Source organism: Carettochelys insculpta, chromosome 1 (assembly GCF_033958435.1).
Source record: "Carettochelys insculpta isolate YL-2023 chromosome 1, ASM3395843v1, whole genome shotgun sequence".
Classification (NCBI taxonomy): domain Eukaryota; kingdom Metazoa; phylum Chordata; order Testudines; family Carettochelyidae; genus Carettochelys; species Carettochelys insculpta.
The window spans coordinates 172,466,305-172,491,410 of record NC_134137.1 but is presented as its reverse complement, the minus strand read 5'-3'; the positions used below and the strand labels follow the sequence as shown (position 1 = coordinate 172,491,410).

The following is a 25,106-nucleotide window of genomic DNA, read 5'->3' as shown; positions in this document are numbered from 1 at the left end:
ACATGGGACTCCCCCAGGCAACGAATGCACTCACTATGCCCATCAGAGGCCGGCATAGCCTCGCGGCATGACTCACACTTCTTAAACCCCAAGGAAGCCATCACGGTGAGTCTTTACTGTTAATAGGGTACTTAGCCGCTAATCAGCGTTCTACAACCCAAATAACATTCACGGCCTTCAGGGGAGCGGACGGCTTAACAGCCTTCTTTGTCCGCTCCTCTCCCCTCCGTTCCTCTTCTCTCTACTATTTTGTATGCTTTTTTTTTTCCACTTTTTTTTGTTGTATAATAGTAAAAACAACGAGCTAACAAGCTAAACAACTATCTTATCTGTCTCAGGCTTTAGAGTCGGAGCGGATTCCGTCTCCAGCCGTTGGCGGTTGAGAAGGAACTGGCGGGGACCGGATCGCGCACATGACCGAGGGCGCGCAAGGGAGCGGCGCGCATCGGCGCATGCGCGATCCAGTGGAAACTGCTGGAAGAATTCCAATCTGCGGTGCCGGGCGAGCCCGACACCTACTGTGGAGCACCCACGGGGACCACTCGAAGAAGAACTCATTTTACAATTATGTATTAATTAATCTCTGTATATATTAATATATAAATTATATGCATAGATTATCTTATAATTATATGTATTAATGTATTTATGGATTGACTGCTTATGCAAATTTTGTAACTATCATAAATAAATATTATTTATGTATTTTCACTTTTTCTTCTAAAGAACTACTATGAATAAATGAGGGGATGCAATATTACAGGCTGGGGACTGACTGGCTAAGCAGCAGTGCAGCAGCAAAGGACCTGGGGATATGGAGGATGTGCATTAGGAGAAGCTTTTCCAGCAGACCTAGAGAAGTTATTATTCCCCTCTATTTGGCATTCTGAAGCCACATCTGGAGTATTGTGTCCAATTCTGAGCTCCCCATTGCAAAAAGGACATGGATACACTGGAGAGGGTCCAGCGGAGGGCAATGAAAATTATTAGGTGGCTGGAGCACATGACCTATGAGGAGAGGCTGAGGGATTTGGGCGTACTTAGTTTGACTGAGGAGCAATTTGATAGCAGCCTTCAACTTCCTGAGTGAGGGGGGAGGTTAAAAAGGATGGAGAGAGGCTGTTCTCACTAGTGACAGCTGGCAGAACAAGGAGCAATGGTCTCAAGTTACAGAGTAGGAGACATGGGTTAGATATTGGGAAAACCTGTTTCACCAGGAGAGTGGGGAAGCACTGGAATCTGTTACTGAGAGAGGTGATAGAATCTTCATCCCTAGAGATTAAGTCCCAGCTCAACAAAGTCCTGTCTGGGATGACTTAGCTGGGGTTGATCCTGCTTTAGGCAGGGGGCTGGACTAGATGACCTCCTGAGGTCCCTTCCAGCCCTAGGATTCTACCTCCTGTCAGTTTGCCATGTTCTTAAGCACTGATTTCATCAAAGAGAAATCTGATCCCCTCCAGGAACTTTACTACTGGTCAAAGTGGAATTCTTTTTCAGCTAGGCTTCAGGGCACAATAGTTAAAATATCCCACCATGAAGCCCTTTGAACTGGACTGAAGATACTGCAAAACAACGTGGAGTGATGGGCTAGATACCATTTCTAAGTGGCGAAGAACGGCAGGCAGGGAGGGCGGTGAAGTCTCGGGCAACAACGAGCAAGAAAATGATAACAAAAGGAAAAAACCCCACACACACATTAACCAAACTCCCGTCCCTTTCATCAGTGGCTCGTTTAAGCTTGTCTGGAGTAGCTAGCTTGACACTGGTCAAGGTTCACACAGTTCCTGCATCATGGTTTGAGTCCACCACCTCTTGTCTTTATGCCCCCAACCAACCATCTCTTGTTGACAGCAGGAATCTCCACCTTGGGCTGCTGTGAAGTGATCACAGTAGTCTGCTGAGTACTAGTGAGGTCACTGCAAAAAAGACGACGAAACTAGCAATGAGACCGCAGCCCCCAGGCTGAAGTGATTTCCAACATACCCAGGGTTTACACTTCAGTTCAATGATTCTCCGCATCCCCACAGGTCAAACCGTCCCATTACTTCTGGTCCCCGCCAAATACAGCATTTGTAGAAGCAGCTGGCCTGCGAGACAGCTTCAGTTCCCTTGCTGCCGGAGCATTCTACTGCTCATCCCCATTTCAGCATCCAGCCCCTCTCCCCTCACAATTGGCACACGGATAGATATTTCTGGGAGTGCTGTACTTATGCAGCCTCTTCTCTCCACTTTCCAAGGAGATCCACAACGTTTTACTTGCTCAGGCAGCTAAGTAGCTGTGCATGGTTGGATGCTTACCAGGGAGAGCTGTTAGGCATAGGAGGTAAGTGAACTAACAGCTGGGGAGGCTAGGCCCCCCAGCCCTTCTTTCTCTGACCCCCCTCAGAGGACCTCCACTAGCCCCAAAACAAGCATCTCCGGAGTTGGAAGGCAGAGTCCAAAAATGGGACTCCATGCTTTATACAGGGTTCTAAGCACATATTTGTTAATTTCTCAGAGTCCATGAAACTGTTTAGGAGAGCATGTTTGGGAGTTCTCCATGCTTTTGTAGCTACATGTTCAGCAGCTAGAAAAAGTGCCTGTCTTAAACCTCTGAAAGTGCTTTTGTGCTTTTTCTGAATATTTTTATGACTACTTCCATGATCATACAGCATCTAAGCACAATGGGCCCCCAATCCTAATCAGGGTCCCTCAGGGCCTCTACAATATAAATATGGAAGACAGATAGCTGCTGTGTATCTGGAGATGTTATTTGTTAAATAATTAGAGAGCCACAAAGCATAGTGGAATCATATGAAGAATCTCAAATTGTATCAATCATGCACCACTGATGAAACACTGTCTTTGGCCCACTACTGATGTCCCTGATGTTGATTCTAACACTCTAAGCCAGTGTTTCCCAATTTTATTTGGCCATGGAACCCTTTGAAACTCGAAATAATTTTGTGGAACCTCAAACAACAGTCTTATACATGGCTCACCCCCAAGCCCACTCCCCCATCCCCTGGCTCACCCCACCTCAGCCCCAAACCAACCCCTGGGACTAACCCATCCACCCAAAGAGGACCCCTTGCCTAACCTTGCCTGAACAAACTCCACCCAAGTTAGCACCTCCCATTACCTCACCCAACAAGTCACACAAACCTACCTCATCCATTGCTGCTCCACCAACTCTAGCTCTGAGGGCCAGATTTCACTGGCAACCCTATGGCAACGCAAGAGGCCAATCACTGCCAATGAAAGGCAAGGAACTGCGGGACCTGTCTGGCTCCCCTTCCAGATAGCCATTGGCTCCCTTGCCCTGCCCCCATTGTGCACGTGCTGGTTACTTTGCAAATGAGGGGCTCTCTGCATGCACATGTGAGGAACGCGAGGGCAGCATCCAGAGCCACAAGCGACTCCAGAGCTGTAGGTTGCCAACCCCTGATCATTTTCTCATGGAACTCTTGTTTTCTTTTTGCGGAACCCTAGAGTACTGCAGAACACCATTTGGAAACACTGAAACTGCTTAAAGGCTTAGAGCAAACAGTCACTGTTAGCACACCCACACATACACAGAAGTATTTATTTCTCTCAAATATCAGTGACCTTCCGCCTGCCTTCTCTTCCAAAAAACACGAACACGAACAAACAACACCCTTGCCAAAAAACCAAAATCAAACACCCCCACTCCAGACAGCCCATATCTAAACTGAAGATATTAACACCAAACCAGTGCTAGTTTGAAGGCTGCTATTTGACAAACATACAGGATTAGAGACTTGAATTTTACATTACTGGGAAATGGGGTAGTTACAGCTAACCAGTAGGACTTCGCACTTTGCTCTATTTCTAAGAGGTCCCGAGATAGGAATCCATATCAGGACACTGTTGGTACAGTAAACCCTCAAATTACGTGGGGCTTGCATTCCTGCAACCCCACCTAAGTCAAATTTTTGCACAAGTCGAGGAGAGACAGGAACAGGCTGCGACCTGGCTCCTGGCTTCCCTGGGCTTGCAGAAGCTGGGAAACTGATCAGCTCACCAGGGGGCAGCCTGGTTCCAGTCTCCCTACTGCTTGAGAGCTCATGGCTAGTCAGTTTCCCAGGTCTCTGCAAGCAGCAAGGAGAGGGGAGGGGAACCAAGTAGCAGCCTTATTTGGGGCTGCTGATGGGGTCTGGGCTGGGACCCCCGCTGCTTCCCAGCTGCAGGGCTGTGGCTCTCTGTCCCCTGGCTGGTGAACCTGCAGCTGGCTCTGCTGGCCAGGCACTGCCAGGTGACTTCAAGCCGGGGGGGGCTGCAGGTTTCCCTGCTCCCCCCAACCTGGCGCTGACTGCCAACACATCCCTTTCTTGTGTAAATGTGAGATACGCACGTTTCAAATGTGTGTATCTCAGGGGATTACTGTATAGTAAAATGACTGTACAATTTTTTTATGACTTTCAGAGACACATGCAGATATACATATGATCAAAGGACAGCTGGCTTCTAGGGACACCAATAGACTTTAAGGTGATACAACGTACATTTACAAAGCATATCAAGGAAAATTATTCTGGTGCAGCCAATATCTTTTCTACACTCAAACCAGGAAGAAGGAAAAGCTTTGCCCACGGGGAACGGAACTGCTATTGTATTAGCTATGATACAACATGTTTCTGTGTAAGGGTCACTCATTACTCTGACACTTATCAAAAGCCTTAAACTTCTTGCTTCAGTGGTTTCCAGTACAGTTTGTTTTCCTGAAACAAACAATAAGAAAAAAGTTTTCAAAGATTCTTGTTAAAGAGAAAGAACACCTTTCTCAGCATGCACAACAGTGACACAAGTAATATCGCCTTGGAAAAGTACTAATTAACTGGCTGAAGTGGATAAAGAACAGAAAGGTTGCATACTCTAGCAGTAAACAGACAGCTTCCATCATTGGGTTCTGATTTCACACAGGCCCCTTGAGCGTTGGCTATATACAAGCGGAAGGCAATAGACTGAGCTCTAATAGGAATGCTGAACCTTTTCAGATTATTCAGCCTGTGCAAAAAGCCTTTAAGCCTTGTTACACTCCTTGGAAGGGATGCAGAAAAGGGTAATATACATGAACATTTGCTAGAAAAGAGCTATGAGCTGAAGAAAAAGTACACAGGGGGTCTCCTTTATACATTGCCTCAATGTATGTTGTTTCACACTCACATTGCTGACAAATTGAGGGCAAAGGCACAGAAATTCCCTGCTCTTATATCGTCATGCCATGATTTGGAATTTGCGGCCGCCATGTTAATTACATAATGTACTAGAACCTTCCACACCGCTTCTTCCGCCCAGCATTCTCACATTGTGAGTAGCTCCTCGACATGCGTTCTGTGCCATTGTTCCTTGTACTGTCCTGTATGTATTTGCCATCTGTCAACAATGAGCAAGCATCGTGCAAGCGCAATTGAAGGTGCCAAGGCAAAGAAACAATGCAGTAGTATTGCTTTGAACACTAAGTTGGATATTTATAGGTCGTAGTAAAAAGGGTGAAAGAGCGGTTGACATTGCCCGCGCTTTTTAACTTGCCTGCGACGAGTGTCCGTAGAATAGTGAAGAATGCTTCCGAAATAGAAAGCAAGGGTAAACACACTTTGAAGCATTTGGAAGTAAAAATAAATGAGGCAAAGAACTGAGATAATGGAGAGAATGGAACATTTGCTGGCATTATGGACTGAGGATCTCCACAACCAGAAGATGCTGTTCAGCTTTAAGCTTATAAGATCTAAAGATGGATTTGGGAGACGAATCTACTTCAAATGAAAAGCCCTTCAAGGCTGCCCGAGGATGGTTTCACTGTTTCCAAAAAAAGGTATCGTTTCAAAAACGTAAAGATTCAGGGAGAAGCAACTGTGCTGACACAGATGCTGCAGAAACTTTTCCTAACTAACTTGTATAAACTATTGAAGAAGGTGGCTATGATTTTAAGCAGGCTTTTAACATTGATGAAACTGGGCTGTCCCAAGATTAAGATTGTTTTCATGCCACCGAGGACAACATCTCTGCTGTGGCCTATGGACCAGGGTGTGATTGGAACGTTCACGGCTTATTACTTGAGAAAGATGTTCCGCTAACTCATAGCTGACACTGATGATGACAAAAAAAAACCCAGTCCTGGAATTCGGGGTGGGGGGTGGGGGGGAAATCAGCATTTATGGCTCTGTATTGTTGATTGGCTTCACCTGGGATGAAGCTTTTAGCTGCCTAATGAACTGTTCTCGGGGAAAAAAAAATAAGAAGTGTCCTGCTCCAATCCATATTTTCCTTGGTGTCGATGACACATCAGCTGTTCATGATAAAATAGTGAAACTGGCAAAGGAAGCAGGCTTCCATGAAGTGGAAGTTGATGATGTTAATGAGTTGCTGGAGTCGCTTGGTTTGCCTCTGAGCAATGATGATCTGTTAGAGTTGGACATGCATGGTTGTGAAGAAGAAAACATCTGATAGTGAAGAAAGGGTGACTCTGAACAGAAAGCAGTCTTCACAATTTAATCTCTAAAGGACACATTCGATCATGTTGAAAGAGCAATAGAAATCACCTGAAGCTGTAACAATCTTTTTGACTGCTCATCAATGACAGCTAGGAGCATTAGAGAATCTATGGCTTGCTAGCAAGAAATATCAAAAGCAAAGCAAAATGCAATCCTTGATTCTTTCTTTAAAAAGAAAACAAAGCAAACTTTCCCCGATGATCTTGAAGAAGGACCCTTGGATGTTAGGGTTGAAATGAATGTTTCATGTAATGATTTCTTACATTAAAAATGTTTTAGTTCATACAGAAGCAGGACCCTCTAGGCTTTAAGGTTAAAATCCTTTAAATTGTATGTTTGAATTATGATGTTTTACATTAAAAATGCTTTAATGAATAATATATGCGTTCTGTCGTTAACAGACATTAAAACAAGAAAACAACTTAAAGGACTCGGTCCCTATCTCAATATATTTACATGCACTCATATTGAACAAGTTTCCCCATTATAAGTCATTTGGGTGCTGTTACAGCATGGGAGGTCCCTCACCCCCTGTATTTACATATATTCCTATGGGGGGAAATTCCCCTTTATACGTCTTTACGCTATACATCATGGTCCCTAACCACGATGCATAAAGGGGAACCCCTGTATTAGTTGCCTGATAACTAATGGCTTTTCCTCACCTAGCAGCCCGCTCTGAACTTTGTTTACCATACCAGTGCCAGCCAGGCAACTCGGTGGCTCATGAGATTGCCAGTGAGCTCTCTAGGACAGGCATGTCAAATTTAAAGCTACTGAAGGCCACACAAAAGAAAACTGACAGTTTTCAGGGCCACCAAAGAATAAATTATCACTTTCCAATAGTAGTACATTTTATTAGAGATTACTTTTTAGGCATATTTTATGATATTTTTCCGGTCTTGTTTGAATACAATAATTGTAATTGAGAATTTAATACTTAATATGAATGTTATTGTTTTAAAATTCAATTGGGAGGCATGCGGCACGCCTGTTGGACATGCTTCCTCTCCAGCAGTTTCCCAAACTTCATATGGTTGGAACCCATTTTTTTTTCCAGTACTGTTTTTTGCGGCCCAAAAATATAAAAGCATATAAAAAAGAAAGAAAAAAATGAATAAACGTTCACTGTTTATTGTTTATTCACAATAATAATATTACATAATATAAATCTTGATATAAAATACTTAAGTGCCTAATTTATTATTATTACCTTAATTACACAAGAAAATACAAAATGTACCAAATTAATAGGGTTGTGCACAATAATTTGTATCTTTTCTAAAGACTAGTATTCTTTTTCCCCACAAGGACCGGTACCGGGCTGTGGGCCACACTTTGGGAAATGCTGCACTCGAGCAACACTCAGTGTCCAAACCAAGCCAACAGTGGCACTAAGTTGTTACCGTGTAACAACCATTCACATCCCAACTAGCAGCTCCAAGGAGAATTCAGACTGCCTGAAGACTCAAATGCCACCCTGTCCCCCAGAGATGGTCCCTAAAACAAAGTGGGTGTGTGTGTGTGAAATTTCATGAGGGGGATGCAGCATGATTGGCTGCTAGCTCTCAGGCTCATCCATCTCATTAAATATGTTGAAATACATTACTGTATTTGTATATGTGAATTCACATTTATACACCGATTAATAAAGTTTTTATGGTCTACGTATTTTCTTACCCATGATGATTGTATAAAGAAAAAAACCAAACATAACCAAATTTTCCAACTGTTTGGATTATATTACACAGACTGGGGGGGCTGCTAATTGTGGGGACAAAAAGTGAGGTCCCAACATAAAAAGTTTGCTCACCCCTGCCCTGGAGAACAGGGTTCAAGACCAGCTTAGGAAGCTGTTCCTGATACCGCCTGAAATGTTGTAGAAGTCAGTTTCCAAGTTTATTTATCTGATACTGTATGTACATGTTAAATATTCGCAATATCACAAAATAAATTACACCTATAGAATCAAACACACCTGAAGTTGTCAAAAACAAAATCGACCCCAAACCAAACCAAAAACACCCCAAACCCCAGCCATGTTTAGGGATAAGCTCCCATGGAGAGCTAAGGGCTGAAAGCCAAGTAGATGGTGGTGTGCAGGATTCGATTATGCCTTGTCTGGAGAAAGAAAGGTTACTCACCGTAGTAACGGTGGTTCTTCGAGATGTGTCCCCGTGGGTGCTCCACATTAGGTGTTGGGCTCGCCCGGCGCCGCAGATTGGATCTTCCAAGCAGTTTCTGCCGGACCGCGCATGCACCGGTGCGCGCCACTCCCCCGCGCGCTCCCAGCCACGTGCGCGATCCGGTCCCCGCCAGTTCCTTGACCAACCGCCTCGGATGCTCCTGCAAAACACTAAACAGAGATCCGGAGCGGGGAGGATGGGCGGGTAGTGGAGCACCCACGGGGACACATCTCGAAGAACCACCGTTACTACGGTGAGTAACCTTTCTTTCTTCTTCGAGTGTCCCCGTGGGTGCTCCACATTAGGTGACTACCCAGCAGTAACCCAAGATAGGAGGTGGGTAATCGGATTATGTGCAGCTTGTCCCCGAGAGGACCGCTGTCGAGAGACGGGTATCCTCTTGGAATACCCTGTGAAGGGCGTAATGTTTGGCGAAGGTGTCACAGGATGACCAGGTCGCCACTCTGCAAATGTCTTTTAGCGCAACGCCCTTGAAAAAGGGCTGTTGATGCTGCCACCGCCCTAGTGGAATGAGCCCTGGGCATGGCCAGGAAAGAAGTCTTTTTGAATTTGTAGCACATTTTTATGCAAGATACGATGTGCTTCGAGATTCTCTGCGAAGAGAGACATTCTCCTTTTGATTTGGGAGCGATAGAGACTAGGAGTCTATCCGTTCTCTGGAAGGACTTGGTCCTGTCTATATAGAAAGCTAGCGCCTCCTCACGTCCAGGAGGTGTAGGCGCGCCTCTTTGTTAGAGTTATGAGGCTTTGGATAAAACGAGGGTAAACAATAGGTTCGTTAGTATGAAACTCAGAAAGAAACTTTAGGAACAAAGGCTGGATGCAGCCGTACGGTTACCGCCTCCTTGGAAAAAACAGCGCAGGGTGGCGTTGCCATAACTGCCGCAAGCTCGCTCACCCTGCGAGCTGACGTGATTGCGAGAAGAAAGATCGTCTTTATCATAAGGAGGCAGAGGGAAACCGTGGCCAAAGGCTCGAACGGTGGTCCCCTTTTCGCATTAAGCACCAGGTCCAAGTTCCACGAAAGTGGAAGCGGTTTCCGAGGGGGGTATAGGTTTACCAGCCCTTTAAGGAACCTGGTAACCATGGGATGGGCGAACACCATGTGCCCTGTCTCTCCATGTCTGAATGCCAAAAAGGCGGCAAGGTGGACCTTAAACGAGGATAGTGAGAGTCCTCCTCTCTTGAGGTCCAGTAAATACTCTAATATCACAGCCATAGGCACCGAAAAGTGGGGCTAGCTGTTTGGTAGAACACCATGCCGTAAAGCGAGTCCATTTCTGCTTGTAGGTCTTCCTGGTGGAAGTCCTCCTGCTACTTTCTAGGACTTGCTGCACTTCCTCCGTACATGTGCTCTCTAGGGAGCTGAGCCATGGATTAACCACGTTTGTAGTCGCAGGCCTTGGGGGTGCGGATGCACTATGGACCCCTGGGCTTGCGTGAGCAGATCCGGCGCCACCGGAAGGGGCATCGGTGGCCAGTCCGACATGCGCAGGAGTAGGGGGAACCATTGCTGTCGATCCCACGTTGGGACTATCGGGATCATTCCGGCTCCTTCTCTCCTGGCTTTCTGCAACACTTTGTGGATGAGCGCTGTGGGAGGGAAAGCGTAAAGCAGGGGGCCCCTCCATGAGATCGCGAAGGCGTCCCTCAGGGACCCCCGTCCCAGTCCTGCCCTGGAGCAGAATCGTGGGCACTTCTTGTTGTGCTGAGTAGCAAACAGGTCTATCTGGGGAAAAACCCCATGCATGAAAAATCGGTTGCAGCAGATCGGGACGGATCTGCCACTCGTGCGTGAGTGCGAAACGCGTGCTCAGCTGGTCTGCCTTCACATTGTGAGCGCCTGGGAAGTACGAGGCTTTCAAGGTTATATTGTTGGCGATGCAGCAGTTTCACGACCGGACTGCTTCTGCACATAAGGCACGGGACCGAGCTCCTGCTTGCCGATTTATATAAAACATGGTGGAGGTATTGTCTATACTGATCCCGACTACTTTGCCTTTTATATGGTCTCGAAAGTGTCTGCAGGCGTTGAACACTGCTCGGAGCTCCAGTATATTTGTGTGCAGTGACTGCTCCGTGGAGGACCACAGCCCTTGAGTCACCTCTTCGCCCATGTGCGCTCCCCACCCTATGAGGGAGGCATCTGTAGTAAGAAAAACCAATGTGTGGTTGGTGGAAGGGTACCCCTGTTAGCAGGTTCTCGGGGTTTACCCACCATTGCAGGGATTCGCGCACCTCTGTTGTGGGCGACGCCACCCTGTGAACAGTGTGTGCTGCCGGGTTGTATACGCTCACCAGCCAGTGCTGCATGCTGCGCATGTGTAACCTGGCGTTCTGTTCTATGAACGTCGCTGCTGCCATGTGGCCCAGCAGCTGTAAGCACGTCAGAACCAGCACCGTAGGGCTGAAGGTGAAGACTTGCACGAGGGAGCCGACAGCCCGAAAGTGAGTCTCTGGTAGATACGCCCTCGCTGTAATAGAATTTATGCGTGCCCCTACGAACTCTATGTCCTGCGTGGGGTCTATCTTTGATTTTGTCAGATTGATAACCAGGCCGAGCGAAGAGAACGTGCCTGCTGTGACGCATATTATGCGTAGTACCTCCTCCTTCAAGGCCCCTTTGAGTAGGCAGTCATCCGGATACTGGAATATAAATACCCCCTGTCTGTGCAGGTAGGCTGACACCACTGCCAAGGGCTTGGTGAAGACTCTGGGGGCCGAGGAGAGGCCAAACGGTAGGACCTTGTATTGAAAATGTTCTTTGCCTACCATGAAAAACCAGAGAAATCGTAGGTGAGCCGGATGAATAGTTATGTGAAAATACGCGTCTTATAAGTCGAGGGCTGCGAACCAATCTCCATCGTCTAGTGCCGTAAGGATGGAAGCGATTGTGATCATCCGAAAGCGTTGCTTGCGCAGGTACCGGTTGAGGCCTCGAAAATCTAAGATGGACCTCCTGCCTCCTGTCTTTTTCCCCGTTGAGGAAATACCTCGAGTAGAACCCTCTCCCTTGCAGTTGCTCCGGCACTCTTTCCACTGCCCCTATGAGCATGAGATGGTCTACCTCCTGCTTGAGCCTCGCTACGTGGGAGGCCTCCTGGAGGTGGGGCCTGGGTGGAAGTCATGGCGGTGGGAGCGACTGGAAGGGGATGGCGTACCCCGTGGCTATGATCTCCAGCACCCATTTGTCTGTGGTGATCCTTTGCCACTGGTTATAGAATGGTCGGAGGCGATGGTGGAATAACCGCTTCGGATGACCTTGCGATGGTAGTGATGGCGCAGCCCTGGATCTGTGTGTCAAACTTGTGGCCTTTGGCCCTGCCCCGAGGGCGCACGGCTGTTTTGGGAACGACGACTGGGAGTTCTGTACTGCTGGTACTGTTGATGTCGCCCTTGCTCGTAACCCCTGTGGTACTGGGGACGCTGTTGCTGAGTCCGCAACATCCAGGGTGATCTGAACTCCCGTCCTCGAGGCCGCGTAGCCTTCTGGCATGATGGCCTTGAGCACTGGTTTCTTGCCCTCTGGAAGCGAGTCCATGAGGGAGGTTAACCTAATGTGGTTATCGAAATTATGGTTCGCTAGATGCGCTGCGTAATTTGCCATTCGCAACAGTAGAGTGGAGGAGGAGTAGACCTTTCTGCCCAACAGCTCTAGCTTTTTGGCATGTTTGTCTGTTCCCCCACATTGCAACGACTCCACCACCAAGGAATTTGGTTGTGGGTGGCTGAACAGGAACTCCGTGCCCTTTGTCGGCACGAAGTTTTTTTTTTTTTTTTTTCCTCCGCTCTCTTGTGGACAGGCGGAATAGTCGCAGGAGTCTGCCATATCATAGTGGCAGACTCCAAGATTGCGTCATCAAGCGGTATTGTTATTTTGGAGGAGGCCGGAGGTCTCAGATTTTTGAGGAGCTTATGGTGTTTCTCTTGCACCTTAGCTGTCTGGATGCCTTGCGTGAAGGCCACCCTCATAAAACAGCTCTTGGAACTGTTTGAGATCGTCCGGAGGATGGACGTCCCCCAGGGCCGTAGCCTCATCCGGGGAGGAGAGCGAGGAACCGCTGGGGTACGTCTCTCTGGACCCTTCCGGTTCCTGCTGGTGATGGTACACCCTCTCACTAGAGGTTTGCGAGGGAAATTCTCGGAGTTCCATAACCAGTCCCCCCGAGATGCTTGAGTCTCTGTCCCCGGTCGCAATTGCCCTCGGGGGTACGAGATCGTTTGTGGGGATCTTTCCCTAGTAGATAGCCGATGGTGTCTATGCCCCGCGTGGTAGGGTCAACCATGGCAGTATAGGCACTGTTCTTGGGAAGGTGCATACCCTCTGCGTCTGGGGGAGGGCTGGAGAGAGCGATTTTGCATAATAGTCCAGCGGTTCAAACCCCAGGAAGGGTGAAGGTGGTCCCAGCCAGGGGGAGGCCGGTTGCAAAAAATGGAGAAGGGGGCTCCGGGTAGGCTAGGGGGGGACCCCTGCCTTCTGGTTGGAGTCTGCAACATAAGCGGAGGGCTGTGAGAAAGCAACTCCACAGCCCTATCCGGAGAGCGGCTGCAATGCCTCCTCTTGTGTGCAGCCTTCCCCCTCCCTTGAGGAGGTAACTCCGCCCCCTGACGTACAGGGGATCCCGGCCCCGTCCGCACCGAGCTCGGCACGCTCGAGGGCGGTGCCGCAGGTGCGGTGTCCTCCGGTGCCTGCAGGCTGCGTGCCTGCGCGCTCTGCACCGCCGGTTCCCCGGGGGTCGGTGCCGCTGCCTGCGGTGCCGCCGGTACCGGTGCTTGTTTAGCCGCCGCCCTGCCGGCGGTGCAGGGTGGCTGGCTGATTATCGGAGGCTGAGCCGCTTCCACGTGGCTCTCCGTGCTGCCGCTGATCAGCTGTTGCTGCGGCTGGGGGCTGCTCGCTCCTCCCGTCCCGCTCGCTATTGTTGCCGGCAGGGATTGGGCTGGAGAGACTTTCCTCCGTTTTTGCGCTGATGGGGTGAGGGAGGCAGCTTTCCTTTTATGGGCCCCGGAGGGTCCCTCCTGCTGCGGCCGCTCCGGCATGTCTGGCTGGAGGGCCTTATGAAAAGCAGTTTTAAGCCGCTGCCCTGCCTGCGGTGCGGGGCGGCTGGCTGATTATCGGAGGCTGAGCCGCTTCCACGTGGCTCTCCGTGCCGCCGCCGATCAGCTGTTGCTGCGGCTGGGGGCTGCTCGCTCCTCCTGTCCCGCTCGCTGTTGCTGCCGGCAGGGATTGGGTTGGGGAGACTTTCCTCCGTTTTTGCGCTGATGGGGTGAGGGAGGCAGCTTTCCTTTTATGGGCCCCGGAGGGTCCCTCCTGCTGCGGCCGCTCCGGCACGTCTGGCTGGAGGGCCTTATCCAAAGCAGCATTTTAAGCCGCATCTCCCTCTCTCTCCTTAATCGCCTCTGGGCAGGACTCACATTTTTTTAAATCCTGAAGAGGACATTGTTGGTGAGTCTTTCAGTTGTTAAGCGGGTACTTAGCACCTTCCCTGTGCTGTTTTCCCCGTCCGATGGCCTGCCTCAGCAGGAGGGCTGACGGCCCGATGCTCCTGGCCTCTGGCGCTTGTTACTGGGACTGGATTGAAGCTGTCCCGCTTGTAGTTTGTTTGTTGTTTTGGTTTTTTTTTTTTTTTTTTTGAAAAATAACAACTGGCTAACTTGCAGTAGCCTAGTACTTGAAAAACTTTAAAGAAAAAACAGTTAAAGTCATTGAATACGCTACTTGGCCTTAGCCTAGTTCGGATTCCGTCTGCAGCCGACGGCGGTTAAGAGGAACTGGCGGGGACCGGATCGCGCACGTGGCCGGGAGCGCGTGGGGGAGTGGCGCGCACCGGCGCATACGCGGTCCGGCAGAAACTGCTTGGAAGATCCGATCTGCGGCGCCGGGCGAGCCCGACACCTAATGTGGAGCACCCACGGGGACACTCGAAGAAGAACAGCATTATATTTCACTAGTAGTTATCTTAGCTCTTGACTTGAGTTTATTACAGAACAGGATGGAGGAGAGAAAGATAAATTTTGATGTCAATATCTCATGGTCCCTAACATGTGGGTTAGACCACTTAGCCAGGGCTTCATGGAGGCAGGCACACATATTGCTGATACACACTGCAATTCTTAATCCCTTTGATTCCTGAGCATTAGGGGTGTGGTTCTCAAAAGCACTCAGAGTTGGCCTTACTCTGCTCTCATTGAAGTCAGTGAGAAAACTTCCCCTCAATGGGAGCAGAGTTAGGCCACCACAGCATTTTGAAAACCACATTCTAGAGACAAAGAATGGAAAGAAGAGTGCACCCTTCTGCCGGAGATTAGAAGAGCCCCTCCTGTTGCATCTGGGACAAAAGCTTTATGAAACACAAGAAACGACCTGACTCTCCTGTGGGCAGTGAAGCAGGAAAGTAGAAAAATGAAAGTTCTTGTTTAGCTAGTGTGCAACTGTGGTTTTCCAAGGACCTTCTGAAGACTGAGTCTAGTACTCCGACATTGTAGCAAATGGCGACATAAATGCCTACAAGAGGTAGACTCAACAACTCTAGGTACCTAACCCACAGTGCCTTAGCCCCGTTGCATTCTGGGGGAGGCAGGGTGTACCACTAGGTTGTGGGGAAAAAAGAAAATGCTGAAATTACTTGTGGGTGTCTGATGTCACTATTCCAGAATGCAAAGCATTCTCCCAGAACTCAGAGCACCCACTAACCACGTGAAAAATAAACGGGATATCATGCCATTTTCTCTGACACAGCACTAGCTCAAGCATGGATCCTCAAATGCTACTAATCATTGCACAGACTATGAAGGCAAGTTCCTGCAATGTTGTGCGGTTTATCTTTTGATTACGAAGGCAGTGGGCTGAGATGATGGTTCAGGATGAAGAAGATGCTGGAGAGGAAATTACTCAACTGCAAGCCAAGAATTTAAAATGCTGGCCACCACGGATGAATTGCTGACATTGAAAAGGCAGTTTTGGACTTGTGAAACCAGCACACGCTGGTGGGTCTACATGGTTTTGGAGTCCCAGGATGGCCTATAGTGGGTGCACAAATTTTGCATGCACAAGGCCACTTTTACAGAACTTTATGATTTGCTGGCCCCTACCCTGAAGTGCAGCAACACAAGAATGAGACGGGCTGCAATAGTTCACGAGTGAGTGGCAACCGCTCTATGGAAGTTTGCAATGCCCGACAGTCACCAGTTGGTGGCAGATCAATTTGGAGCGGGCAGCTCTGCACCAGCGCAGGTAGCCAATGTAATCTGTTGGCATCTCCTGAGGAAACACAGTAACCCTGGAAGATGTACAGGCCATAGTGGATTTGTGCACGCCACAATGACCAATAACCCTTCAGAATAACTAATCAGAGTGTGGCTTTCACAGAAAGAATACGTTTTTTTTGGTTGGGGCAGGGGATTGGTAGGGGGTTAAGGTGCAGGAAAAAGAATGGAAATAAAGGGAGGATTATTTTCATAAAATAAATGTTTTTATTTTGAGAGGTGGAAAGGCTAGTGTTGTTTTTTAGCTGAGGTGCACATAAGTGGGAAATAAGCCAGGTTTGGCACTCTGGGCATTGCCTCCAGGGTCTCATCAGCCCCATCAGCTTTTGCAACCCCACCCCTACCTGGTTGCCTTTGGACCTTGGCGTAGCAGCGGGCAGCTGCGCTATCAGCCCTCTCCACTCCAGCCTGGGTCCTTCTACCACAAGTCCCTGAAAGGATTTGTGCACCGCACCACACATGAACCAATAAATCAGACCACGGTAGTCATAAAAAGAGTATGTTTATTTGTGGAGGGGGAGAGGGTTAAGTGGCAGGGAAAAGAAGGGAGGTGTGTAGCCAGACAAAGTCTCCCCCTTACAAGCCAGCTTGCTCGTTGCCCCCCCACTGAGGAGCACACACCTGTTAACACCTGCACTTTGCTAGCATATAAGAAGTAAACAATAGCCTTTTGTAACCACACGCTTATAACTGTGGCTTAAATAAACTTGTAACTAGTTAAGATCCAAGTCACTGCAACACAGCCGGCACAACAAAAGAACTTTAACCGTTTGGTTACTACAGCCTGGCCGTGGGTGAGAGTGCTAGGAGCTGCCTGCTCTAACAGTAAAAAACTGGGTTGCTTAGGACCCCGGGGAGTACCTCACCGCACATTACCTGGCCACCGGCTAACAAGGTGGAATAACTTTTTGCAGTTGGGAGTGGAGCCATAAATTGAATGCTGCACAGGGAGTCCCTCTGCAGCTCCAGTGTGGAGCACAGAATCTCAGTTTGCTCTCCCACAGCTGTGATGAGCTGTGCCGTGTCCTCTCTCAGGTGTGCCAACTGTTCTCTCCTGAACTCCAGGACAGTCTGCCGCCACTGTGCTGTGTCCCTCTGGCTGGCAGCGGATGCGGTTTCAGCCCACTCCAGGGTGCTGAAGGATAAAGTCCTGCTTGGACCTTCCCTGCTTTCTCACCCTGCCTCCCACAATGAGAGTGCCTGCTGGAAAGTGAAGGTCAAAACTGACATAATTCACTTAAAGCACTTACCCATGGAATAAATGGGTCTGTGTCTTTACAATCAGTGAAACTTCCTTTTTGCAAGGCAGCTTTTGGCTTCTTAAGGATGACAAGGAATCAAACTCTGCATTGCAGAAGCCATCACTTATCCAAACCATTTATTTGTGGACATGGTAAGCTACCGTCTACTTAACTGGAGTAGGGGTGCAAATCTGTGGAGTGATGGGGAAAAAGCAGGGGGAGCAGGGAAAAAGTTTTTTTTCAGACTTTTCCTAGAGCAATCCTCCACAAGGAGACCTTGCCTGTGCTGGGCATGCCAGTGTCCAGGAGCTGGGTCCACAAAGCCTGGCAGCTATGTGGTGAGGGAGAAGAGCATGAATGCCTGGGTGGGGAGGGATCCCTGTAAAGTGCAAAGGAATGTGGAGTTTGGGGGCCGGAGTGGAGGGAGTTTTCCAGCCACATGGCAGGGGTAAAACATTTCTTGGTCACTCCCCATGAAGCCAGCAGTATGGTGGGAGGGGAGAAGACCAGGAGAGCCTGCCAGCTGCGCAGAAGGGTGGGGAAGACTGAGGAGTGCCCGCCAGCCATGTGATGTGGCAATGCAGTCCTGGAAAATATAAAAGGGCAGGGATCATTGCAAAGAAATCCAATTCAAATTACTGTGCTTTACATGGCCAAGGAAGACATCACCCTCCTAAGAATAACAGATAGCGAAAAAGAAGAGAGGTTGATCCTGTGTGAGCACAAGCCTGGAAAATCTGCTAAAATGCTGTGTGGCACCATGGTATCAGATCACTATCTGGTTGCCTGGCAGGGCAAGGTGTGCTATCATGGAAGCTGCAATCAGTCAGGCCTGCAAAAATAAAAGAGTACCTGGATGAGGCCTTCCTGGCTAAGTGCTCCCTCCCCAGAAATATCAACATGCTGTTCTGAGGGGCATAGATCCATAGAAAACCTATACCTATACCCAACTGCAGCCCATGTGTACAGTTCAGAAAAAAAAATACAAGAACAGCTGGGCTCCAGTGTTTCATGGATCAGAGTAGAGGGGGCTGGTTCAAGGTCAAGGGTGAAGAGCTCTGGTCTGTCAGGAACATCTTCCTCTGGCCCCTGCTGGTTGCTCCCATCCTCGTCACCATCGGCCTCTTCCTCCAGCCCTCCCCCTCCAGGTTCAGCTCCTCTCAGCTCACCCCAGACTCCAGAACAGGGCCTCCTGAAGAGTCCCGGTTAAGATTGGGCAACGTGGTCAGGTCCCTCCCAAGAACTGCATCCAGCTGTTCATAACACCGGCACGTCTTTGGAGATAACCCAGGCTGCCCGTTGGCTTTCCAGACTTTGTGATAAGCCTGCTGGAGTTCTTTCACCTTCACCCGGCACTGCTGGTCATCCCGGGAGTAACCTCTGTCGATCATCCCACGTGAAATCTTTTTGTAAATGTCAATGTTTTGCTTGGACACTCAAAGTCGGCCTGCCACAGACTCCTCTCCCCAAACAGCAAGGAGATCCATGATCTCCTGATGTGTCCATGCTGGAGCTCTCTTGCGACCCTGAGAACTCAAATCACAAACCTGAGTTCTCATGATGGCAAGAGATGGCTACCGACGCATTGGCTAAAAGAAATTCACGTTTCCCGGCACCCCTTTAAATTTCTCGGGCTTGATGGTGATGAACTCAAATTTGCAGGCTTCCTGTTATCCACTTCCTGCACACCTGGAGAACAGCAGGGATGGAAGCAGCCAGAGCAGACAACCATGGAGCATTGTGGGATATGTACAGGACACCCCTGGAAGCTAATAAAGTCAAATTAAAAGGCATGGCATTTCCATACTAGCCTTAATTCAAACTTTTAAATTCAAACTTGATGCTACATCAAGTCGCTTCTCACAGTGTTATAATATAGACCTTAGTGCTCCCTAAAAATTGACTTAATGGTATTTACAGTGAAGACAGTGATGCTGTAAAATCAAGCCACCTGCCCTAAATTCAATTTTATCATGTAGTATAGACAGTCTCAGAGCAAGTTTCAGCAAAATGTTAATACTTGGCTTAGAAAAGAGGATCCAAGCCAGAGAGAGAGCATACAGATCTGGTGCTAGAGAGACTGGTGTAACGAGTAGTATCATGACTTATGTGTGGGTTTGTCAGATTATCTTGCTGACCTATCCTTTTTGGGGGGGTATTGTAAGGATGTCTAGCAATTATACACGAGTTTCATTTATGTGACCGAAGTGTTTGACTCAATCAATTTTCCACAGGGCGTTACCCTCTTCTCAAAGATCCGCTGCCCTAAAAATTTCATGAGCCTCTTGAGGCTGTTTCATGACAACGTAATGCCATACTATTGAGCAACAAAGAACCCCAAAGCGACCCCTGTGAGGTCAACATGGGAGTTAAACAAGGCTGTGTCATTGCCTCATCACTGTTCTGCATCTTCATCGCCATGAGTCTTCACCTCATTGATGACAAGCTTCCAGATGTGTGAAGATTGCCAAGCTTCCCTTTCACTCTATGGACAATCCCAGGAGGCTGAAAGCTAAAAGCAAGACCTCCTCAACCTCAATCACGGAGCTCCAATCTGCAGATGACAATATGCTTGCTGGTCTTCCTCCTGTAGCCCTTCAAACCACCTTATGCGACTTCGCCAAAGCACACAAGAATCTTGGCCTCACACTGAACATCAAAAAAGGTGCTCCACCAACCCTTGCTGATGGCACAATCTCATGTAGCTTCTAGCGAAGTCAGAGTAGTGCTGGAAAACGTGTTAAGTTTAACCGGTTAACCAGCTAAGCAGGGGTAGAGAGAGTGCTCCAGCCAGGCTGGAGTGCCCCTGCCCACCACGTGTCCCAGGGCATTGTGGCCCAGGCTTGCACTGGCTGGGCTTCAGTGCCCCTTCCCACAGTGCTCCTGGGCCGATCCTGCTGTGCACAAGGGCTGCTCTGGACACGTTTTGGCAACCCCTGTGGGACTGCAGCAGCCCTCTGTGCTCAGCAGGTAGAGGGGCTGCTCCGGCCTCTACTGATTAACGATAGCCAGTAAGCCTAAGCTGTTTAGGGTGAGGCTTCCAGTTAACTCTTAACATCCCTACTCGAGAGGGTATCATCATCCAACTCTCTTTTTAAGCAGACTACTTTGTTTATACTAAAAGCAGATCTGATCTTTCCTCCCCAGTGCTGCAATATTTAGAGATACTCTGCACTTCTGCAATGCTCTTTATTTATAGATCTCGGAATACTTTGCAAAACAGACGGAGGGAAATTCCACTCCTTCCACAGTACAAGCAGGGAAAATGAAGGCACAGAGGAGATTAAGTTACTCAAGGTTACAGAGAGTAGGAAATGTAATTCTAATATCAATTCCTAGTTACACATACAATTCACTAAACAGCTGCTGTTCCAAAGGCAGATAGGGGCATTTGTCCTATTGAGTTGGTGTTATCTGTTTCTTATAGGAGAGACAAGATGCACTTACAGACCAAATGCCTGTCCTCGCTGTTAATTCCATTAGCTCAATTTATGGAGCACTAAAATCAACATGATATTGAAATCATATTGTAGTAACCTAATGGGTGTAGCATTCAGTTCGCATTTAAAATTCCGAATCGGGGATAGCGAGGATGCGGCATGTCTTTAAATTGAATTCATTAGCTTCCACACATCTCCCATATGTGCCCCATAATTCTCTGTCCTAGCCTGTTACATCACCACTGCTCTCAGGTGTGGTGGAATTAGGCAACAGGAAGACCGTTTCAGTTCGTCACCTGGAAGCCCATGGCTGTAGGGTCACGAGAGGCTGAAAAATCTTTCCTTTTTCTTTGGTAGTAGAGCAGCTGCGGGGTCTGTGCTTCTGTGTATACTCCTGGCTCACTGCCTTTTTTTCCCCTACGCTGCCTGGTGCCAGCTCTCTCCCGCCCATACCATGTGTCAGCAAAGCTGTGGGTGGGGGTTGTGCCTGTCTTATAGGATGAGAAGCTTCTTTTTATTTGTTTACATTTTTTCCTGCTCCCCACATCCCCTCCTTTCCCTCCCTGAGAGGTGCCATGCATTCTGGCACTTTCCCTTGCATGCATCACATGGCAGCCAGTCTGTAGGTAGAGGTTGTGCTTGGACGAGAAACTTCCTTTCAGCGGCTTACATTTCATCCTGACCCCCACTTCCCCTCCCTCTGGAGGCACCATGCAGTCTGTACCCAGCCACACCATGTGGCTTGACCCCGAACCAGTAAAAGGACAGGCTGCGTAAGGTGCCAGGCAGCTTGTGTGCAGTGAGGGTCACGATTATTGCAGGCTGGCTGTAGCAGAGGTTCTTTTAGCTGCCCAGGGGACAGCCCCCTTGGCAGTCATGATTGTCGGGACTGTCAAACGTCTGCTGTCTTTTAGCCACCCTGAGCCGTAACCGTTTCAATGATTCAATTAGAGTTTCATTGTAGCACCCGTGTCTACTTAAACATGTTCTTCTTTTAAGGGTCTTTGCCAGGAAGTCTCAATCCAGATCCAAGCATGGAAAGATCCAGTGCTTTTGCATCCCGTTTTCAAAATTCTGTCGGCTGGGACAGGTTTACTACCCCTCCTCTCAACTATACAAGTCACATCTCTTGTAAAGGCAAGCCAGACTCCCATCTGGAAAAAGGGACATTTGTTTAACACGGCAGGGGAAAGAGGAGAATGAAATGTGGGAAGATGTCATCAGATACCCACATCAACTTGTGGGGCCAGAATTCTAGGGGGCGCAGGGAGCTGTGGGATAGGTTCCCACAACACACTGCTGCAGCGCTTGATTTAAGCTACTTGTGCGTGGCAGCAAAAAGCTGATTTTTTGGGGAGCATGTGGGAAGGTAAAGATGCTCAAAATCCAATGGATAAAATCCAGGGTTAAGAAATGGATTTAAATAAAAATCAGTTTCAGCTCATAGTGTAAACGCAGTCCTAGTCTGCACACAAACTTGAGCTGGCAACTAAAGGTATGATTTAACTAAACCAGTGAAAACCCCTAGTTAGATATGTATATCTATTTATACCTGGCTCTCCTTGTTGAAAAATCAAATTAAATATATCCACATAAAGTTACACCAGTTGAATTGTCAGTTAAAAAAAATCAAAGGAAAAAAAAAACCCAAAAAACAAAAAAACCCACACTTAGACCAATCAGTCTTTTAGTTAATCAAGTTTAAGTTTGCATAGAGTCAAAGTATCAGATACAATAAACCATTGACGCAAATACAGAGAAATACATCATTATGCTTCTCATGAAACAGTTTAGATTAGTGGTAATGAGTGGCCGAGTCATAAAATTAAATTAATTCAGCAGCACTGTTCTTTAATTATCAAAGCAAACCATTTCTAGAGGCTCCCCTTACAAGTCATGTGGTTTAGAGATGTTTCTGGTAATTAACACCCCATGAAATTAAAATATCAGGAGCTACTAAACACTATAACACCCTCAAGTCAGAAATTTAACATTACTTTGTTATGCTTACCACAGTAATCGCCTGTCTCCTCCACAGAGAGACAACACTAAAGCTAGCTCCTCAGACCGAAGAGCTACACCAAAATAAATTCACTGTAGCAACATCAAACCCCTAAAACCTGCCAAAAAATCCGGTTGTCTCATTTTGTTGTAACAGCAGTGCTGTTCCATCACCAAGGAGACTAAAAGAGAAGAACTGAGTTACATGTCTCCTTTTACAGTCCCATACAATGTGTACATTACAGACTTATGAGTTGCTGAGTCACACTTATTAAAGTAGAATTAAAGTAGCCAAATCCCCCAAGCATTTGGGATGAAGTATATAAAACTTATTCAAGTACCAGCATGCAATAGCTCATGAAAAACTTCACACATGGTGAAGTTTCTTATTTGCAGAATTACTTAGACTAAGCAACTCTTGAGTTTACAATAAACACTTTAGCACCAGATTCCTGTTCCCCATCCTGATTTCTCACCCTCCTCCATTTTAGTTTAATTATACAGGAGGGCTTCAGGCTCTCGTTTCACACTCTTCACCTCTCTAGAACTTCTTTCCCCTTACTCAGTGCTGAGGACCCAGACCCCAATTCACAAGAGCCCCATCGACTGAACTAGGACAGTTGTATACATAAGAGCAAACCACATGCTTAGTTACTTCATTGGATCAGGGCTTAGCATGCTCAGTACCTTGCAAGACCAAACTCTTAAGAAAGAACAGAATCATATCAAACACTTTTTACCCCTCTGAACTGTAACTAGAAAAAGCTATCCACTCACTGCTTCTGCAAAAGCTATTAGTAACTTGAGTTCCCACTCGGTGCCTAAAGCAGATCCAGTTTCTAGTGCAGTAGTATATTACGAGCACTAAGGTTTTCAGCAAGCCTGGAATAAAAAAAGAGACTGGAGCTTGGCACCCTGAAGCATGTTAGGGATGTTAATGATTAACTGGCAAGCTTCATCCCTCATACATGCTGGTTACAGATAACCAGTAGGGGCTGGACCAGCCTCTGTCCACTGTGCACAGAGGGCTGCTCCGGCTCTGTGGCACAGTGCTTCAGTCTCTGTCTGCTATGGTCAGGGGGGACAAGGGGTGGTGGCCAGACCACTCCAGTACAGCGGGGCTGCAGCACTGCCTTCCTCATGACACAGTGAGGGGCTGCTCCAGCCAGGGTAAAGCATCCCTGCCTATGGTATGCCAAGGAGCAGCTGGGGTCTCCAGCACTCTATCCTGGATCGAGCAGCCCTGTTCCCTCCCCAGCTGCCTCCCCTTTAAATAGCTAGTGGGTTAAACCTGTTTAATTAGTTAACCAATTAAACAGGATTCTACATCCTTAATGTCTGTACGTGCCAAACCAACACTTTAACATGCATAATCAGGGCATAGCAAAAGGTTAAAGCAGAGGTGGGGAACCCCTGGCCTGCAGATTGCTTAGATCCAGACCCCGAGGCTCTGGGTTCCCCTCCCCAGCATCTGGCCCACAGCGGATGGGTAGTGTGGTGCCCAAAACCTCACGGGCTGGATGTGTCCCACAGGCTCTGCCTGGAGGGGGAGAGCACCCCCTCCTGCCCAGGTGCGCCACACCCCCACCCTGGTCCTGCACCCTCCTTTTCACCCAGACCCCTCCCAGGCTCACCCTGCTCCTGCATCCCCTCCTGCCTAGACCCCTCACCTCCAGCCTGCTCCTGTGCCTCTAGCCCACTTATGCACCTTCACTCCTGCTCCGATCCCCCACCCCATCCCACTCCTGTACCCTCCCACCCAGAACCCAGCCCTACTCCCCTGCAGCCCGCTCTCACATGCTGAGCCCTGAACCCATAAGAATGAGGTGTCTCAGTCCAGAGGCCACACCAGTGAGGGTCGTGTGTGGGTTTCTTCCCTTCCCCTCACTTTTTTGTGGCCCCCAACTGAGTTTTCCATGAGTCACTGCCCCCCCCTCCCAAAATGACAAAGTCTCATCCTCCAGGATAAGAGAGTCTCCAGATTTCACCTAGCACAAGAGCCTTATTTCACGCCGTTGATTTTCTAAAGCCCGGAGCGGGGCGGGGGCAAAGTAACAAGAACTGGACAGAGCTTTGTTTCCCCAAAGTCCGGCCACCGCAAGATCAGTGTTCACCCTGCGCCATCCAGCAGAGGGGCTGCGGGATCCTGGGGCAGGAGGCAGGAAGGGGGAGATGGTGATGCAAAGATGGCTCTGGGCCATTTCCCCCCGGGGAACTGGCCAATTCAGACGAAGGGGGGGCGGGGAGCCGAACACAGGGATCATATCTGCTCCCACCGGGGACTGCGAGAGGGCTGGGCGCCCCCGCCGGCAACTGCGGAGCGAGAGCTGATGCAATTCGACCAGGGCAGGGAAGGGAGGCAGCCTGACCAAGAGCACGCACTCAGGCACCCGCAGCCAACGCCCGGCCCCGCGGGGCATCTCTCCAGCCATCGTGAAGCGCAGGGGCTGCCCGATCCCC

At 48.6% G+C, this 25,106-nt stretch overlaps 1 protein-coding gene across 4 annotated transcripts in view; it reads right to left on the bottom strand.

Moving 5' to 3' along the window:
- The window catches only part of LOC142013758 (cystathionine beta-synthase-like), a 67,825-nt gene that overhangs the window by 42,561 nt on the left and 158 nt on the right, over nucleotides 1–25,106 (bottom strand). Inside the window, exon 1 of one of the 4 annotated variants that reach the window (XM_074995582.1) lies at nucleotides 22,657–22,710. The exons of the other annotated variants lie outside the window; for them this stretch is intronic. The gene's annotated coding sequence lies outside the window, so the exon portion shown is untranslated. Of the gene's footprint in view, nucleotides 1–22,656; nucleotides 22,711–25,106 lie in introns of those variants that run through there. 4 annotated transcript variants of the gene reach the window in all.